General features: G+C 40.3%; 1 protein-coding gene and 1 long non-coding RNA gene across 12 annotated transcripts in view; one reads left to right on the forward strand and one right to left on the reverse strand.

Annotated features, from left to right (window-relative positions):
* Positions 1-15,510, forward strand: part of LOC310900617 — a 108,710-nt gene that overhangs the window by 31,263 nt on the left and 61,937 nt on the right. The window lies entirely within an intron of this gene.
* The window catches only part of KCNQ1 (potassium voltage-gated channel subfamily Q member 1), a 409,094-nt gene that overhangs the window by 9,335 nt on the left and 384,249 nt on the right, over positions 1-15,510 (reverse strand). The window contains exon 18 of one of the 8 annotated variants that reach the window (XR_014585268.1): positions 2,520-2,638. The exons of the other annotated variants lie outside the window; for them this stretch is intronic. The gene's annotated coding sequence lies outside the window, so the exon portion shown is untranslated. The remainder of the gene's footprint in view (positions 1-2,519; positions 2,639-15,510) is intronic. 8 annotated transcript variants of the gene reach the window in all.

Consider the following 15,510-nt stretch of genomic DNA (forward strand, 5'->3'; position numbering starts at 1 on the left):
TACTGAAGAGAAGTCCACATGTCCTTTTCCCTAAAGAAAAATATATTTTCCTAAAAACATCCTCAAAGTGTCTGGAAATTTGACACCTCTGGCTAGCTATTTGCTCGATTCAATTTCTTTCACATGGATTTTCATGATTTTTAGAGGAGTATAATTACAACCATAATACTATTTTTCATATTAGAAGTCTCTCTTGAATTCTATTTGAAACTGCCAATAATAAGAGACATGTCCTGACAGGTCAAAAACTCTGTGATATGAACAAGTCACTTAAATACTGTGTAACAGGAATGTGTGATTTGTACAAAATACGGCTTACATATTACCTAGCCCAGAATATTGGCTGCATGTTTTGTAACTGTCTCTTTTATGATACTGCCATTTTTCCCTCAGATGAAAATTAAGATACAGCCTTCAGCGACAGCAGTAGTTGAAGAAGATATTATGCAATAAAACAGCAGCCTTCACAACTATCTTTGTCTATTTCTAATCACTTACACACAACTCATGTATGTAATCTTGATGCAAATAAATGCTTCTGGATTTGCAGCTGGCAAAATGTCAGGTATGAGAGAAACTGTTAAGACCTACAAAGAAACAAGGGGCAACAATAAAAGGACAGATGCTGTTTCATGTCACCTTCATAAAATTACCTGGATATAACTTGCTGCTTGACTAAGGGAAGCAAGGTAAAATGAATATATACTACTTCTACTAAGGAGGTGGGTAGGACACTGCCAAAAGGAAGAATTAGTCACGGAAGAGCAAAGTATACTTGGCCACGGATGGCTACAGAGTACAAGACCTCAAATGGTGCAAAGATTCTGGGGCAGTGGTTATTTTAAAAACAGAGAGGATTCAAAGCCCAAGGGTTAAAAAAAAAAAAAAAAAGGCAAGGTTGGATGACCTAAAATGCTGCTAGTCGAGACAGAAACAAGGAGCAAGATGGAAGTGGCTGTGAAGATGGCAAGAAGTGGAGACTGTGAACTGCTGCTGCTTGAGAAAAGAGAGCTGGAAATGGTGGCTGTGGTTCAGCGCTTTTGTGGTTGCTATTAACAACTTCTTGCAAAAATATTTGGCTTATTTAAAACACCCAAACTACTGGAAACCAGCTCTTCCTGAGAATCTTTCTTTAGCTCTAGGTGTAGATTTGGGCTAAGAAGTCCCTCTGATTGCTAATCACTCCCCAAACTCCCCAGCCAGCCCCGCTGGCCTCGCAGCACTGAACGCGTGCCCAGATGTGTGCAACACTCACAGATCTATCTGGCATCCAGAGGGCTATAGCCAAGCAATTAACATTTGTGGTCAACTCTTGTTGTAGATAAATGAGACAAGACTTAAAACACATGGAAATTTTCAAGTTAGGACAGTGTCCAAAATCTACAGTCTTTGGCCCAGCACAGCCTCAGGATACAGCCTTTTTTTAAAAACTAAAATATTACAAAGGTCAGAGATTATTTTTTAACCCTTTACTCTAATTGAGTATCAGAACATGAGCTGTAGATGAACAAGGGACTTTGAAATGTTTTTCTTTGCTTGTATGAACCCAGGAAACTGAAGGGTCTTGTCTCTAAATATAACTTTTATCAGAAGCTAATGAAGAAGATAAAATCCCCCTATCCTATTAATAGAATACTTTGGATTTTTCAAGAATTTCTTTATCCTCATTTACTATTGCCTCACCTTCAGGAAATGACATCTCTTTTGCCAGTCACAATTTTCTTCCATTTTCATTTAAAAATAAGATACAAGTTGGCAAGAACAGAGGGATTCTTTCCTTAAAAGACAACCGAAGATATCAAAAATATGAGAGTTTATGTATCCACAAAAATGACTGGGCATCCATCTAGCACCATCACCCTAAACAGTTTCCCAAAGTATGCTTAAATGGAAATCCAGCTTTATGGAGGATGTTGAATAGGCTCAAGATAACAAGAAAATTAAGGAAAGTATTGGTCAAAACAAAACTGAAAACAAACAAACAAACAAACAAAAAAACCCAAAACCTGAAAAACCCCAACAACTTATCTTTATGCAATAGTTTGGATACAGTTATAGAATAAATGGCAGTAATTAGCGCATCTTATATCCAAAGCCCTGAGAACCTTAGCCTATCTATACAGCACCATGCTGCAGTAGATAGCTACTGTTATTGTTATCACAAAGTGGGGAAAACTGAGACAGTGAAGTTAATGCCAGGCAGCGGATTTGCTAAACATCTTTAACTTGGAAGGAAGAGCTCTAATAAAACCTTAAATATCATCTTTCCTGTCCTAGGCAGATCTTCACATCTCAAAGCACTTTTCAGTTCTCTAACGAGAAAGAAGTTTGTAGAACTGATTGCTTTCTGACTCCCAATCACCTTTGTGTTCACCAAGATGTTCCTACACTGTGCCCTTCTGGCTGAGCACCCCAATACCTATCTTCAGGGGAAAGAAAGATGCTGTGTAGCTAACAGGCATTTATTTTTCAGATGCTTCAGTTCCACAGATGTGAAGAAAACTCCCTGTGGTACTTGCCTCCGGAGGACTCTCTTTGCTGGGTTTAATCACGGCAGTACAGCCTCTGAATATCACTCCATATTTTTGTTGTCAGGAATTTGGCTATCAGACAACAGCTTTCTCCTAGCTGTAGATTCCTGTTTCAAATGTGGAACAGTGGCATATTAACAACACGTCAGGGTTCAAAAAAAGTAAAAGACCAAACTAACATAAAAATATGTCCAAAGCTCTTCTCCACAGAAAAATAACCCCCAAACCAAACCAAACCAAACCAACCCCCCCTACCACCATCACCAGTTATACAAAACAAAACTGACTAATCTTGACCTCTCTCCAAAGGGGAATGTTTTGTTTCTTGAATCCTTGGCTCTTGCTCTCCTATGATACTGGGACTATGACTAATAACCTCTTGCCGGAGTACTGCTGATAATTTCACCATTGAGTAGCTGTTCTAGTTCTGGATCATCATAGTATGCACTGAAGTTGCCAAGATTTTATTTTTAAAAAACAAAGAATAAGATATACGCTCATAATCCCCCAGTGTTAGAAATACATTTTTCCTCCTTCCTCTGAACTGTTATTTTTCAGATGCCTGCTAAGAAATGGTTCCTTTTTTGCTTTCTCTCTCTAAAACACTTTTCCTAATTCAAAACACATTTGAGGCTGCAGCTCTTTTTAAAGCAAATATGCCATGCATCACATTGAGTTAGGTCAGCACTGCTTATGTTAATGTTTCTCGCTTCACGCAAATGAGGCATCCACACTCCTTTTCAAAGGTAATAAAGCCAGATGAGGTGCACAGCGTTTTCCAGTTGGAATAGAAAGTGAGACTCACCCACAGGTTATGGATCTTAGAGCAGACACAAATTCTGTCTCACAGTGGAAACTAAACGTATACCTCAGCTATGGCACAGCCACATCAGCCCTACTTCCCTGCCCAAAGCAGGCAGACAAGAACAAGTTCAGTTAATTCACCACAACTTTGTTTACTGTCAGTAAGCTAAAGGAAATGAGAACAACGAAGCTCAGTCTATGCAAAGCTTGAAAATGGGAGTTAGCACGAATTACTGCAGCGCAGTGCTGTGCTGCTGCATGTCACCACTACCACTTCGAAAATTCTTCTCGCTCCTTTCTTGCTTCAAGGAAATGGCACGGGTAGTAAGGTGTGGTGTGCCCGAGTTTGGCCAGAATGAGGAATCTGTTTCTGCTGGCATTAGGTCCCTTGATACACCTCATGCCAAGCACCTGAAAATCAAGGGTCGTCTTCAGAACTGTTGGCTGGCTTTACTTCCACAGTTGCTGGGGTACCTGAACCCACTGCAGTGGTTCACATGCTTTGTCTGACCGAACGTGTCTCCTAAAGGTAGGGGTGAATACCACCAGAGCAGGGCAAGGAACGGGCAGAAAGGACAATGGACGTTATGCAGCAGGGAGCGGGAGGGAAGGATTGTAGGTGCTACAGGCACAGATGATGATGGCACCTGCCTGAGGCTTCCCTTTCGGAAACTGTGCACAGGGTGGGGGGAAATGGGGTTGCATGAAATGAAGCATCGTTAATAGTTTGCAGCATGCCTTGAGAGTTCTGTGTGGGAGATTCTATTGGATGGCAAATATCACAAATGGATGGGACAGCATGAGTAGGGAATGGCACAACAGTCTGCTTTTTACTTGAAATGTTAAAGAACAAGATCACTTCAATCGTTTTTTCAAAAAAGTTTTTTAGCCAGTTCTTTTTTTAGCATCTGCAATCTATTCATTATTTGTGATTTGATAGTTATTATATGGGCAGAAAATAAATAAAACTTCTTTGTACCTAAAATGAGCTTACAAAATTAATAACCATACGATGACTTCTGCAGCAATCAAAAATGGTCGGGAAAAACGAGTGGGGGAGTGAAAGAGAGAGAAGCAATTATAATAACAGCGAGTTTTGAGATTCCCTGAGGGCTGCTGCTGGTAATTAAACCAACGGCAACATGAATCTCTGTTTGATGTGGTCATGAATTTGTTTTCAAAAGAAAAATCTTTAAAAAGATTCTTTCAAGAGAAATTTTTAGAGAACAAGCTCAGCATGAATAATTAGACCAGAAATACTTTGATAAATATTATTATGGAGGAGTCATTTATGGGCCATGGCATTCGCAGGTTAGAAATTCTAGTGATAAATAAGGTGGCAAGTTTGCACCCATTCTGAACACAAAAAACCGGGGCCATATGCCTGAGTTAGTTCCTCAGAAAGGAGGCTGTCTTGTATTTTCACTGTTGCATTAAGCGTTACAAACACACAGACAGAACATTGCAGTGGGAAAACGCAGCACAACGAAAGAAAACCACAAACAATCCAAAGGCACTTTTCTTTCCCAGAGGCCTGCACAAAGATCAGAGGTGAAGTTTATCAGTGATAAAAATGTCTGTGAGCTCACTCCACTCCCCTCCCTTTCTAACTTCCATTCACTTCTGCTGAAATCATACCCTTGGAAAAATCTCCTTCAGAATGCTTGAAAAATAATAAAGCTTTCGTTTTGTGGAAAAGCTAAGCATCCAGAAACACCACTGAAATCCAGAGAAGATGCAGGTGCTCTGCACCCTCCAAAGTCTAGTGCCTCGGACACCCAAAAGCTGCATTTCATTTGTTTCCTGACCACTTCAAGAAGCTGAGGCAGAAGCAATCAATCACAAGCCAGCAAATAACCAGCCAGTGAACTAGAACCTAATATATTTACCAGTGGAAACCCACGTTTAAAAGGAAAAGGAACTGCCTGTTGGCTGCCATGGCATTATTCATAAAGGCACACTAGTACGGATACCAGAAGCAAAACTCCAACAAAGGCAACCAACTGCTAATGAAGAAGGGTTTTCACTCAAATTTCATGGGTCATACAGAGTCATTACCCATGCCTGCAGGAGTTCAACAGCTCTGCCAATTGAATTTGGGGGAAATTAAGTGATTATTTTGTTCTGCGTTTTGTAGCATTGGACATTTTTCTTCCAATCCCAAGTTCTGGAGCTAACCAGTTATGCAAGAGTATCAGCTTCAATTTCCAGAGCTAGCTTTAAATCAGACTTATTGCAGGGAAAACCTTGAAAACAGGTCTTAAATGTACATCAAGGTCTCAAAAAACAGTTTTTCCTTTTTTTTTTCTTCTTTTTTTTTTCCTTAAATACAACCCTATGTCTTTAAGCCAATCTCCTAATACTTCAGGAGCTCAACTCATTTTGAAAATGGAGAGACAGATCGCTTGGCTACTGCCAGTGACAAGTGCTGCATGGGTTAACTTTCCAAATTGGTTCAACTGCAGGTTTCCCTCCGGTATTGAGTCAGTTAAAATATCAAGGCTCTTCTCCATAACATTTTAAGCTATAATGACTTCAAAAGTAAACAAACATTTCTGATAAAATAACATGTTTGAAAAATGTAATGGATGACAAAGATAACAAAAAATCCTTAGTGCTTTTCCTTGTCAATAGCTTCTTCTAGGAATATAGCCAGACCGGGCATTTATTTGGACTGGTAAACCATGACTCAAAAAGTGGATCTATTGGCAGTATAAGCAACAGCTCAGTGGTCGAAGCAAAAGGCTCACAGTCTTTCCTAGCTGATTAATCATCATGACAGGCTTGCAGATTAAATGATCTGCCCAGCTCCAGATGTTAGATGTGCATCCATCTCTTGCTATTCTTCTGGTTCATAGGCAGTAGCCTGGATTATTCATTCTTAAGATAATGATGATAATTACTGTTCAAAACAAAAAGGATTTGGGCTTTGTAATTTTATCCTATGATAGAGGAGACTTCTGCACAAGATAACACTGTACATATAGTCTAGACATGATGAAATACTGGAAAATCCTTCAGGCAGAGGTGGTGACAGTCTTGCACATAAAGTTTTGTGACGTTTCTCTTCTCTACTCCCCCCCACCAGAACTGTTATCAGTTGCACAAAGGAAGAGCATGAATTCATAGCTGCCCTCAAGCCCTGCTATTAAGGGCTGTACTAGCCCCTGTTAGATCAATAACAAAATGTACCTTCTCTGAGATGGAAGGCAGCATCTGTTCCACAGCACCCAGTAACACCCCACAGCGTTCACAGATAGGAAAGAAAGAGTAGCAGTTTGATGACAACATACAACAGCCTTCAATGACTACTAGGGATGAGAAACATCACTAATTCTCATCTAAAGTATTTCATCTTCATCACCACAGAGGCACCAACTTGGGCTCGGGCATCAGTCAGGAAGGCCCTCACTAGATGTGGCACACTGGGAAGGGAACATCAGAGAATCAATGCCCTGCTTTCTGAAGCAAGCTGCAGCCTGTTCCTCCCAGAGATCGATCATTTGTGTTCCCAGAAGCCAGACCCTGCTGCACTTGGAAGATCTGAGTATTGCCGCACAAATTGGTTTAGCTACAGGCATTTCTTTTCCCTCTGCATATTTTCTCTGAAAGAGTGAAAGAAGTTACTACAGAGTTATTTGTTTTCTTTCTTCTGCTAGTCTCTAAGTAGTATCTTTTTTTCCCATCCAACAGAGTAATCAGCTAGTCACTGGAGAATTTTGTTCACCCCTAACCCCTGAAAAAAGGTTAGTACCTACTAAGGACTTTACAGATTAAAATGCTAACATTATTCTGATTCAACTAAGATATTTTCATCCACTTTCATGAATGACTTTGTGTGATGCAGCTAACAATTTTAGCTCTGACACATCTGCTCTGAAAAGTGAAAGGAGTTTAATTCAGCCTCAAGCAGCACAGTTCCTTTCAGGTGTAAGTTGCTCTTCCTTACTTTATAGTTCCTGCACTGTTGATTTATAGTCTTTAAAAGCAATAGTCTTTTCAAATCAAGAGATAATCTTCTCAAATTATATCTAAGTTTTAAGATAGATGCTGAGCGACAATGGGAATAATAAAAATGATAAACATACCAAGTGCTTCTATTTCCATAAAGCCTCAGAAGGCTTTACAATACACACTCCTCACAACTGAGGAAATGGAAACAACAGAAGGTGAAATGACTTGCATGAAGTCCTGCAGAAGATGACAACTGAGAACCAGGAACAGCATCCACAGCGCCTGAAAACCCCACAGTAGCCATGCCAGGACATCTTTCTGCGTGGGACCAGACTGTCACAATGATGCCAGTGTCTGATGCTGCCTTTTAGAAGCTGATTTACAGAGAAGGCAGAGGGGGTCTGGTTGCACTTATTCCTCTCTGGCTCAGCCAGAACTTGCAGTGTACAGCTGCAAGTGAGAAGACCATGTGTGACCAGCTCTCTGATATGCATTATTTATATAACAGTACTACTGACTGAAAAACTCATAAATCCACGGCCTGCAGATGATGTGCAGACATACAGACACATCATCACAAATATCACTTTATCTTGATCCTTCCCCCTCACTGCAGCACAACAGAGCCACGAATACAATAGCAAAATAACCCTCTGGCTAACGAAGCCAGTTTCAGTCACAGTGGTTCAAGGCCGTTCCTCTATACGGAACGGTCGCAAGGCCTAGGAGTAAGTGTCATTTTCCAGGGAAACATTTCAACATGAGTATTTCACATAGCTCAAACTTTCTCAAGCTCATTTGCGAAGCAGTGCTGAGAGCTGCTTGACACCTCCTTTACCGAAGTGCCCTCTGCTCCCAAGCAAGCCTTTCTGTGATGAAGCCCGATGTATTTGTGAGGAAGTATATGTGAACCCAATTTTTGAGCCTTTAACTGTCTCATCACTTGGGTTCGATAATTCTGTGTGCTGTGACTCCATGTAACACAGGTTTATTTTGCAGAGTAGGCTAGGTACAACTCTTTACAACTCCTGCCCATTCTCTGTTCTGCTGTTGATCTTCTGCAGAGGCAGTAAATGAACTGCCAGTCACGGCTGAGTCTGTAGCTTTCTGTCCATAACAGCGACTACACAATACAAGAGGTCAAAATGAGGTTTCTCTCCTTATGTATTGTAACCACGGTCTATTTATAATTCTACGGTTAATTTAGGGCTTGTGTATCCATGCTGGACAAAGAAACTTTCCATGTGTAGAAAATGACACAAACTCAATCTTTGCAGACAGTTCCAGAGCCTATAACTGCTATTGTTCGTACAGTGAACACCTGTACTAATTATACACTTCACTCACTCGGGGGTCATTGCTCATGGCAAAGGTTTTAAATCAGCCACCCCAGGAGACGGACATCATTACATTGCTGGAGCTGTTGTTCTGGTGCTGCAGGGCCAGGCAAACCTGGAAATATACTCAATCTCTGAACTCTCTAAAGGTGAAAGACTGCAATACCCCACTGCTGGGCACAATAAGACAGTCTAGAAGGTCTGGATGAATAGAGGAAATAATCAGATACAATTACTGAAATGTGAAGTTTAACATTATTTTTAGATTTAAGCTATGTTCTGACTTTTATATAAACTACGTTTTTTCATCTCTCATTGTATATAGTAGTGCCTGACACAGCAAAACTTGCAAATGTGAGAAATGACAAATAATTTCATTTTATTCACTTCGTGATCCATAGATGCTATTTATGAACATAAAATTATGCCGGAACTCAAACACCAGGGTTGGCATTCATACTTTTTTCACTGATGTAGCTCCCATTTGAAGTCATCGACAGCCACTGCAGTTCTCCCCAGACAGTCCCTGCTCGCTTTTCAGTGATGCTCATCAGTGCTGGTGCTTCCCCGAGCTCAGGAAGGCAGTGTTAATTCTTGCCTGCCTTTGGCTCAGGGTCTGCACTTACACCTGTTCATCACTGCTTACCGGGCCACACCTGACATCCTTCATTACTCTTCTGCCTGTCATTTCTATTCAGAAACCTTCATGCAATATGTACAAATGAGTACACATGTGCCGTACACTGTTTGGCTTTTCAAGCTACGAATACATACAAGAATGCTGTCACCAACTTGACAGATAAGCCTGCTTCTAGGCTGCTCTTACTGCTATTTCTTGACTTTCTGCTATCCAGAAAAAAGATCTCAGGAATAACATTATACAAAACTTGAAGAATCGATTTTATATGATCTGAAAACCAGCATGTAACCGGTCAGAGGGGGCAGCAATACCTGCATTTCACATGCCTCTTCTAATTGGACAGGCAGCAATTAAAATTCACATTTCTCACGGGCAAATTGCTGAGCAGAAAGTTACTTTGGATAGGTGCTTGCTTCAATTTAATGCACTCCAAGGTTTCGTGCTTTCCTCCATATAAAAGTAACATCACTTCCGACCCAGGAGAGGGGCACTCAGTGAATGGCAGATGGCATGGGCAGGGTTCTCCATGGAGCTGTTTCAGCCTCTCTGCATCGACAGCACCATACAGCTGGGTAATTAAACAGGGAGCGGGAGACGAATTTGTTCAGGAACAACAAAGAACAGGAGCAAAGGCTCTTTGAAGCTTTCTGCATTTTCACAACTGCCTCCCGCGTGAATGCTGAAAAGGTTTTCAAGGATGCAAATAACCAAATACGCCAATTCTTTATGAGGTGCCTAGGAATTCTAACAAGATCATTTGATTCACTTTATATCAAATCATCTCCAAATTCTTAAATCCCTACTTCATCTTGCAAATTGACAAGCACAGTGTAGATTTTCACGGACATGTATATGCAAAATTTTTCTGCCATTTGCATGGCCCTTTTCAGACAGATTCATTAGGCAACATTAGAGGAAAAATCCCCTGAGCTCTGTGTATCCCATGAAACTCTCCCTCCATTGTGACTGGGGAATGAGACATGTTTTGCAACAATGTCTCCTACACAGACAATAGTCCCAATTTGCTTCTCTTTCACCCCAGAGTAAATGAGGAGTAAATTTATTGATGTCAACAGGATTAAGGTAATATAAATGGCATGAAAATGAGGATCACTGTTAGCATTTAGAAGAGGACACTCCAAAGGCTTATGCATTTGCACACAACGTATCCCCATTGTAATGGCAACCAACTTGCATTACTGAATGTGTGTTGCTTCAAGCAGACCCTCCTTCCCAGCAATGTAGTGACAGCATTTTCTTTCACTCTTTTAACAAATATCCCTGCCATGCAAAGTCTCACCATTTTTTCATTTCTCTGTTATTTAAATTTCCAAAACCTGCATAGCTTCATAGAAAACATACTGCAGGGAAAAAAAAAAAAAAAAAAAAGCCCAACCTGGCAGAATGTATTCCAAGAAACTACTTTTGGAACACAAACTGCAAGTATTTTAGCATACACTGTAAAATTAATAATAACCAAATGGTTATCTGAAGTGTAATTAAAAATATGTATGTTTGCATTGGTTTTAGATAAAACAATCCTGAGACCATGTGTAAAAGTCCTGAACTGCAGGACAATAATGAGTTTGTGAATTAGGACTGTAAATTCCCTATGCTGCGAATGTGGGAGCCATCAGGAGCACACATGATTGAGTCAGCAGTTACCAAGACACATACATACAGTACAGGCCACTTAAGTCTCAAAACTGCCATTTATCATTTCCTGAGAGAACAGTTTCTTGGCAAGTCTCCTCTAAAAACATTTTTTTTTCCAAAACAACCGACCATTCCAGCAGGCTACGAATACCACTACAACTTGGTCTATTTTTCATATCAAGTAGACTATGGGCTCTGGTTTTCGGTTAATTAAAGAAACCTTCTTTTCAGTTTTCTAAACTTTGTTTGCAGCAGGGTAGATACCATAATGAACCAGCTCTAAAATAGTACCAGTTGCAGAGTAAACCCTCCAAAGATGGACAAAAACTAGCCCTAAATACAAGCATGGCTCCAAGCTGTAAAGCCCAGCATACCTAATGGCAAACCCAGTCACGGTGCCAAACTGCTGAGTTTGGTCTCAGGTGAAAATAGCTGCCATGGGCTCCACCAGTAGCATTCAGGCAGCAGCATCTGTGATGGCTCTAGCCCCATCTGCTGCGATATTGTGGCTCCCTGCCAGTGCCTCAGGGCCCTGCCTGAGGTCAGAGCCCTGATGGGCCATGGGCTGCATGCGCACAGAGAGGCACTGCCATTGCCTTGAAAAATGCGTGAGTGAAATAGATGAGATAGAACAGGGGTGGGACAAAGCTCGTATTTTCATTCCTGTTTTATACATATGGAACCGAGATACAGAGGGATTAAATGTCTTGCCTGTGCTCACACAAAAAATATCTGGGGCAAAAGCTAGGAATTGAACCAAAGTTTTCAAGTTCAAATCAACATAATCTTCCTTCATTAACCCTGTGCTTACTAACTACAAGGCTGTACTCAAATCTATATTTGCAAGCTCAAACATTAGAGCCATGTTCTGCTTTTGGGCGCGCAGGGGGAGAATGTCTTGTATAGCAAGTATACACATTCCACAGCAATACTGACCGGTGGCTTTGCTGCCTGAAGCTTTAGAAAAATCAAACATAGGAAAAAACCTCCTATATTTTGATTTCCTGTTTCGGGAAGGAAGTCTAGATTCTGTTATTTCTCTGCAGAGTTCCCTGTGCAAACAGTCACAGAAACAACAAACTGTTGCGCTTCAAAAAAAAAAAAAAGTAAATAATCACTTAATAGATTTCTCTAAACATCTGACCTGCAGTTCACAAGTTCTCAACAAAAAAAGGAAAAAGAGCATTTATAGTATATGTTTTATTAAAGAAGGAAAGAACAACATATTATTATATTACTTTCCCTTCAGAAGACAAATATTATAACACCAACTTGTTTTATTTATTTTTACATTATTATTCACTGAGAATGTGTGATTTTAGAGGTTCTTTCTTTAGCCAAAAGGTTATTTTTTTTTAAAGAATAAATGAACCTGAAATTTCGACAACTTGCAGACAAATTGCAAGTCTTCACTCCAAAATGTGGATGTAGACAGGCACCTCAAGGAAACAAGATTAAACAAGATTAAAAACAAGATTAAAAAATAATCACAATAACGTGGGCAAATAGTGTTACCTCCTAACTTTCTTCTTGGAATGGCTAAAGCTTTTCAGCTGAAACATTCCCTAAACCTTCAGTCTGAGATATCCAAAATGGAAAACACCAGGTCAGATAGTTAAAATTATACACAACTAAAACAAAGTCTTATAATGGGAAATGTCTCATTAAGATTTAGTAAGGATCTGAAGCACTCCCAATGCCCAAGAACAAGCAGGTGAGTACACATAATAAATCCCAAAAGATGTTTACATGGGAGACAAAACATGCTTCATTACTTGGCTTCAATACCACATTTTTGGTTACCAGAAAAGAGGACCGTCATTACTTGCCTCTGTCAATAAACAGAAGTTCTGTTGCATGGGAAATTATGGCATATCACAATTTCTTTTTGACATATTTCAAGTGGAAATTCCAAACTACTTTAATTTGGAAACACGTAAATGGTTTTAGCTTCATAATGAATGTTGATAATACTGAAATATTTCATTTTAAAAAAGGAAGGAAAAACCATGCCACAATCCCAATGTGCCTAAAAGGAATAAAAGACTACAAAACAGTCTAAATGCAGCATTTCAATGTCCTGGGATTAAAATGCTTAACACAATGGAAAAGTCTAAATCAATGATCGCAAAAAAGGATTTAATGAAGATGCTGTCAGAACAGTGTTGCTCACATGTGACAAAACAGAAGTTTCTCACGGGACTTCCATTTTTGTCCAAAATGCTATTTTTGCCAGTTCTATCTAAACTATGAGATGGGGTGTTTAGGCCTTCTTCCTTTCTGAATAAAAATCCCCCCCACGACAAAACTCGACACTGTGCAGCCTCTACTGGCCGTTCGCACGCTGCTCCTGAGATATTGACACAAGTGCCTGCTCACTTGGGAGGCACTTTGGAGCTGGCCCCCAAAGAAATGCCTGTCATTAGGGCTATCAGTTTTAAAATCATTTACAAAACTGAAGAATTTCCTGTTTCTGTAAGTGGCTCTAACCAGCTCTTTCCAGCAGAAATCCCTGGAGAGGCAAATTGTTTTTCTCTGTACAGAACTGCAACTGCTAGTGCTGCAAAACCAGGGGACTGCCAAGAACCCAAGTGCAATCCTCGGGCGACTGCAGCACATCTCGTAGCTTTGGCTTTGCCTGAGGTGAGCAGGGAGCAAGCCCTGCCCGTCAGCTCTCCACAGCAGGCTCTCCTTTGGGATCACTGTGTGAAGATACGGCAGGCTGGGTGTCCTCTAAAACTGAGAGACCTTTGCCATAGACTTTAAATGGAGCAGGAGCACAGTTGAGAATAATAATAATAACTTTTTCTATCAACAACATATTTACTTTAGGATTAGCCCCAGGAGCATTAAGGCCCTGGAGATGCTTCAGTCTGAACAGTCAATTAGCGTCAATGCTAGTCTACTTTTTCAATCTTTGATAAAAAAAAAGCCTCTCCAGGTCTTCTAGTTGTGGAAATGGATAGGAAACAGAAATCCATCCAATTATCAGAGGTGAAAATTTTCCATTAAACTGCTGGGTTGTTCAGTTTTGGTGATGTAAGAAACCATCTTGATCCTATAGCCCAATTTGTTAAGCCAGTCCTGTACATATTGATCTGATTACCAGGGAAAATACAGAGGGGAAAGAAAACAGTATGAGCCGGTCATGTGGTTTTATGAGATGTGGGTCAAAAATCTTAGCCCTGATTGTCTCTTGGGGACTGTATCAAACTCTGGCTTACCAAGAGTTTACCAAGAATATCCCAGCTCAAGAGGAAATGCAGCAAGGTCTGTAGCCTGCGTGGAATAACACTCAGCTCCACAACACAACCGGCCTTGCTGATGCTGACTCACAACCACACCTGACTAGATTAACACATCAGCAGAAACACCGTGTAGAGGTAATTTAACACAGACCAGGAAGGTGCTGGTGACTGCTGCAAGGGAAATGCAGGGCAGTTCTGGAAAACTCCGGGACCATTGTCCTTTGAGTGAATCTTGCTCAGGATGCTCTGCCCACTTCAAAGCAACGCTTTCAAATTTGCCTTTAAGCAGTCGGTATGGATAACAATTATTTCCTGGAAAGGAGGGCATGCCTGCTGATTCTGAGATGCTTTAACAAAACTTGTACCTTTGCTTTCTACATGAACCTCTCCCCAGGCCACCTGCCTGGCTGCTGTAGGTGCTCCTCCGCCATCCCTGGGAATCTCCCTCCTTGGCTAAAGGGGTTTATACACCATGTTCGAAATCCTGGTTTCTAGACAGGCTCTCCACTCTGTGCAATTATGACATTGTTTCTGATGTGAATGGTTCTCATTGCCACCAACCTCCTCCCTGCCTTTCCCCCCAAATAAAAAAGCCTGGTTGAAAACCAAAACAAATAGTAGATTTTTATCACATAGAATTTGTTAATAATACTTTCCCTGAAACAGTTCCCAGGCCTTTTTTAATGCTCAAATAAAGGCCCAAACATTTACGGCCAGCACTCTAAGCCAACTAATAATTTATTTGAGCCATACTGAAAAGCTCAAGAGGGATTTTGAATGAAAAATTTAGTGAATAAACTGATAGCCAAATCCTGCCTTGGAGCCCTGCCACAGTAATACAGAGGATGTACGGAGCTCTGTCAGTGACCAAGACGTATACTGAAAAATAAACAGTCAATCAGATGATCGTTAAGTCTTGTCAATCTAAAGCAGAAAAGATAATGTCTTTTAGTAAACTGTGAGCCTTAATATTTCCTGACTCTTGTGGCACACAGATGACTGGGTGTTAAACTCCTACTCCTTTAAAGGGGAAAAAAAAAATATATATATATATATTTAATCATTTGACAATAAGATAAGAAAAGCAAAACTCTGCTTTCAGAATTTCATGGGAAACTTACTACATGGAGAATTCCCAAAGATTTTACTGAGTGTTACAGAACACGCATGCACAAACTAAGGATTAAACCTTTTCATATTTGATCAGGAAAAAAAATCTTTTAAGTCATTTTAGAACTTTAAAATTGCCTTGAGGTAGCTAAAACAATGATTTTCAGGGCTGAGGCTGCCATGTTGCCAAGTGTAAAACAAAATATTTGTCAACTCTTAAAGCTCTGTTA

The sequence above is a fragment of the Anser anser genome (genome assembly GCF_964211835.1).
Source record: "Anser anser genome assembly, chromosome: 5".
Taxonomy (NCBI): Eukaryota; Metazoa; Chordata; class Aves; order Anseriformes; family Anatidae; genus Anser; species Anser anser.